The sequence below is a fragment of the Neodiprion fabricii genome, chromosome 7 (assembly GCF_021155785.1).
Source record: "Neodiprion fabricii isolate iyNeoFabr1 chromosome 7, iyNeoFabr1.1, whole genome shotgun sequence".
Lineage (NCBI taxonomy): Eukaryota > Metazoa > Arthropoda > Insecta > Hymenoptera > Diprionidae > Neodiprion > Neodiprion fabricii.
In genome coordinates, this window is record NC_060245.1 from 5979707 (window position 1) to 5985370 (window position 5664).

Below are 5664 nucleotides of genomic sequence, written 5' to 3' on the forward strand. Positions count from 1 at the left end.
AAATCAGTCATAACCAAATTAATAAGATAATTCATTTTGAATACTAATAAGCACAAAAAATTGTTATTAAACTATTGAAACCAGTATTATTGGATTAAATTTCTCTGAATAAAAATCGAGATTTTGAACACATTCATAAATATACTTCACTCCATTCAATGAATTCATTTTGCAATCCCGAGACAACTGTTTGATCAGTTTTGGTATTAGCATCGAAAAAACAGTGAAATAAAAAATTTATCGGTTCTAGCCATAATTATTATTGTTCCAGCAATATTATATTTCGAAAATACGATACCGTGATGCCATCCAGGCAACAAAGCCATGCAAATATGACTGACACGATACCATTGGCGTAAGCTTACTACCACATCATGACAAACATACAGCCAACAGCTCCGCGAGTCTGACAAGTACCTCTATTTCAGTAATACCATGGTACAGCTGAGTTCACGATCACGGATTACGAATGTACCAACCATAACAGTACAGCTGTCTTATAAACACTAGCACGCGAGGTAGACGAACACCAGCCATGCCATTATTGTCGAGGCAAGCATATACAACGTCGTTTGGTAGAAGACAGTTTTGTCAGTGTAGGGATAATTATTTGTAAAAATATACGTTTAGCTAAATTAGAGATCCTCAAAAGTATCTACGAGCCCAAGGAATCTGGCTGAATTAGAAATTCATTTTGCATAGATACGTTACACGACGTTAAACCTACTTATGCTCGTACGGCTAGTTATTTGATTGAAAAAAGTTTTTGGTGTCAGCCGGAGATATTCGGATCACAGTAGAATGTCAAACAGTATGTTTTATAATCACCAATATTCATGTCAACTATCCGTTATCGATATCAAAACATTATATTCACGCCACTGAGTAAACATGCAGCGAAACGACGATCGTCCTATCCTACGTTCGCCTGTTGTTAAGTACGATCGGCGTGCGTGTGTACAGGAAAAATACTCATTTTTCGCAAACTGTAAACAAGTGAGAACAGACTTACTTTCAAACGTTGGTATTAGATCGCCAAGATTCCATTCGCCAAGTTCATGCTTCACGAAATCGTCCGTCGCCAGAAATTTTGCGCACAGCGATGCCGCGTCTTCACCGATCACACGACGCTTAGCGACTGCGCGGTCACCACGTGTTTACAAATTACTGTTGGTGTTCCAGCAAGGTGGTATAGTTTCTTGAGCTATAGTGGTACAACTGTATCGGAACATTATTGTCCCAGCTATACTACATCATTCGATTAGCTAGGCACGTGAGAATCAGCTACTGTAGCTGTTTTAACAATAACAGTGTAGTCTCGCAAGCTATGTTGGTACGGCTGTCTCACCGAAACGATACATTTTCAGTTATTTAGAATGGCTAAGCTTGCTAGACGATTGAGTGTCGTTCGTAAAAACGCAGCAGCCTTACACGGACAAAACTGTTCTGCCTTAACCAGTCATATGATTGTTGGATTAGAAATACTTCACTAGTCATATTTGCATGAACTTTGCAGCAATCGGAGTTTTTTTCAAAATAGCTATTGTACTTCCTGTGTGGGCGATATGTTTTCACGAGTATACCTATAACTGGCAAACAATAACGTCAGTATTATTGTAAATCCCGAATCGTTTTTTTCAGTGCACCGTCTCTGCGAAAAATTGATCTGCAAAATGCGTGTATAGATTGATTTTCTTGAAAGAGAGAAGAAAGTTTTTTCTGAGCAATATCGTATCGATCCTCCGTGATTCGTATTTTGGTCCCGGAGGTAATAGTTTCGTCCCAATTCTCCTCCAGATAGCAGCGATTCCGGTTAGCCCGAGTAAAATCAATTCTGGCCAGATTCCCGGCCCTCACCAGAAGAAGAATTTGTCGGTTAAACACACCTAGATATATATGCACAACGACACCTGAACACGACGTGCCTTTGTCAGGGGTAAGATATATACGAATACCCTAATTACAGACTCGGATGGATTTTAACGCAGATCGGATTCTCTGATGGGATTAATTTCGATGTGCAGCCGCGACGATTACGCGATTTATGTGTACAGGCGATCTGGGGAGTGCCGAGATTGCTTTAATATTTCGTGTTGAATATTAGCGCCAAAAATAGGAATCTATTTTATCATTTGAGGAATTGATTATCGATCTACAAAATCAAAAGAAAAGTTTCGATTACTTTTTCAAACTCTCATTTCCCGTTCGCATGTTTTTTCTCTTCAATCTGTAAATAACTTGTTATCAAAATGAAATCAACTATTGTCTCTGCAATCAAGGTTAAAGTATAATTAGTCATTTATTCAATTGAAATGTACCGATCATTTCTTGAAATCAAGACAATATAAAGTACTTGACATATCGTCACTTCAATATTTCGCATTTTAATTTCGTGTCAGAATGTTATATTTGATACTGAATTAACACAAAAAAGATCTATTTGAAAATTTGATGGACTATCATGGAGTTCGATAGAATAAAATAGAATTTTTTTTCTCACGTAAAGTAAATTATTTATTTCGGTACGTTTATATTCGAATCAAATTTTTTACTTTCAAACAAATCCAGAAGAACTTTTTTCTGAGTGTATGCTAAATTATAATGTATATATGTTAGTAGGTTATCTGAAGCTACACAGTCACATGGCCGTTTCTAATTAAAATATGATAATCAAAAGCTACATCGGCAAAAATTTGCTTTCTGCTATGCCGTCGGGATATTATTGAATTTCATTAGGATGTTAAAACGAATCTGAATAATTATCACAGCATTAGCTTCACGCTTACAATTGATTATTAGTTTTCAGTAAAGTGTCAGTATTTAGTAAATTGCTTTTCGATTCAGTCACGATTTACACAAATCACGATTTATTCGTCTCAGTGTCTGACAATTAATCCAGCTTTAAATGAATTCAAGTGACTTCACCCGAGTCAAAGTGACTTTAAATGACTGCGTGACTCGAATTAAATCAATGTGAATTCAATTAAAATAAACTTGACGCGACCTTACTGGGGATATGAAAATTAAATTGAAGTGACTTCTTACAAAGTGTACATCTGGCTTTCAACTAAGACTCGGTAAGTATCAGCTATCTTCTTTTTCTCATTCCCCAATTAAGTGATGGAAATTTTTTCTATTGAAAATCAAGTTTAAATATTGATTACCGGCTTAAGTTTCACACGATTCGTGAAATGTGATTCGCAATTTTTGCGAACTAAGTGATGATTGTCAACGGTTTGCTATTGCAGGTACATCTCGTTTGCATTTTCAATTCAAATCCATGCTAAGCGAATGGAAAATTCTAGCCTTTCAGGTACGAGGCCTTTGTGTTTTTCTCCGTTTATGGGCATTAATGACTCTAGTACGATTCCCCCTCTTTCCCTCTTCCCCAAACTCTTTTCCTTTGTGACACGATTTGATTAAGCATAACGAAACCTGAAAAAGCGCGTGTTTTTGACTTAAGCAACACTCTTGAGGTCTGATTGAGTTATACTCAATGCAGATTTTCCGCTAAATTTTCCAAGAATACTGGTCTTATTCGTTGATTCTACAATTTTTCGTTTCAAAACCAGACTCTGTTCATTTTTAAAATTTTTAAGGGAGTACATGACATCTGAAATAATGCACGTGAACTTTTGGGTATCGGAGCATTATATAAAATTACCCGATGTATGAAATAAAAGAAAGAAAGGGTAAATTCAGGACAAAATACGTAAATTTCGCATCCCTCTTCAACTTTTTTATCGCACTGATGAATAAGTGGTGATGCAGTAAAAAACACGTATTTTCTGGAATAATCGTATCGATTGTTGAATAAAGTAACCTTTCGTTATTCTCGGTTTCTTGGCCGACGAATTAAATTAAATGCGACGTTGCCACGTCACAATATGTTAAACAAATCTTTCCATTGAATAGCTTGATTTTTTATTTTGGAAATAAATATATCGAATATAATTACCTGTGAATCTAAGAATATGTCAACATACTGCATGTATCGGCCATTTTTGCTGTCAACTGAGAGGTTCCGAGTAAAGTCTGGCTGGAAAAATTGAAACGACGATTTAAATTTTAGAATGAACAATGCGCCGCTTTTCCACGATCTTGTTTAATATAAATATACTTTACTCATGCGTTAACTGAATACTTATAAATTATAAGTATATCCAACAATAGTAAACATTTCAAAGAGAGAATTGATAAAGTATAAAGTCATAATTACCCATATAGTTATATATGTTGCGATGTTTGTCGACACTGAGAAACGAGTCTTGTTACAGTGAACAGGGTTTATTTACCGTCAACGAATCGCATATTTGAATATGGCGAAATGAATATTTAGTTACAGATACGAAATCGTGCATTTTTATACACTTCTTTGCGCGAAATGAAGATTCGTTAATAGCTAACAAGTCGTCTATTTCTTTAGAAACATTATCCTGTTGTTTAAAACAATCGAACACGATGTCAAACTATTGAAATATTGGCGTCGAATGAATATTTATTACTAGTTAATCGATCACCTATTTTATTGAAAATTCTAATCAGTGATGCCAAGCTACGTACTTGTTGCCAACTCATCTCTGGTAATACGGATTTAGCCGCTGTCACTTTTTCCAAACCGACTACTCTGAAACTGTCGAGAATCGCGCGTCGTTCTCGTCTCACGAACATTGCGCACCGTGCCTTCGAATCGAATCGGTGAGACGAACGCCGAACGTCGCCGTGTCAGTCGGAAATAAATCTTACGTCGCACGCACCTAACCTGAAACATAACTTCGCACGTCCGGATCAAGTATTTGTAAACAAAAACACACCGGGCCGACACTTGAATGTCGGAAGAAGCTCGGACGAGCCCCAAGATTGTAATATCAGCTCCGTAACATTACCGTTTCACCGTCGCACTGGCTTTTACTATAAATCGACCGCTCGACCTGCGAACAGCGAGCAAAATGTAAACAACGCGTCTGTAACGTGCGATCGGTCGTGAGCTTATGAACGTCGAATCCTCAAACAAGATATCTCAACTGCTAATAAATCTTCATTCGGGATAACGTGGTGTGAAATTTCTTACAATTGGTGCTGATTTTTTGGTAAGTGATAATGAAAATTTTTTGACAATTCTCGCTTTATCTGCAACAATTTTTGAGTATGTTTTCAATAACAGACGTATCCTAGTGAGAGGTTGATATTCTACTTGCTTCAAATGCTACTAAAATTTCGATCGTACTTGTAACAGCACACGTATTTCTACACGTTTTTTGACAGATAAAAAATGGTTCCTGAAAATAGTCAACGATATATATTTATTTATTGTAACAAGACTCTTTTCTCAGTGTAAAGAGTGGCGTGACTCTTATAGCGCGAGTAACGAAAGTTTTGTAGTCACAAAATTACCCACCCAATAGTCAGGTATTTAGTAAATAATCTTTTGAGAATAATCAATTTTTATAAATAATTTCGAGAAGGATATCGTTGAAAAAGTGAGAAACAGTGAAAATGATCAGCTTGTTTCACACTTTGTATTTTTTACCTAATGCCGAAAGCTAATATCACTTATTCCGCGTTATTTATAAAATTGATGATAAAATAAATGAGGTTTCATGCGAGAGCAAAGCCTTTTTCGCACGTCTTCGCTATCAGTCATCGTGTCACGCTTTTCTCTTC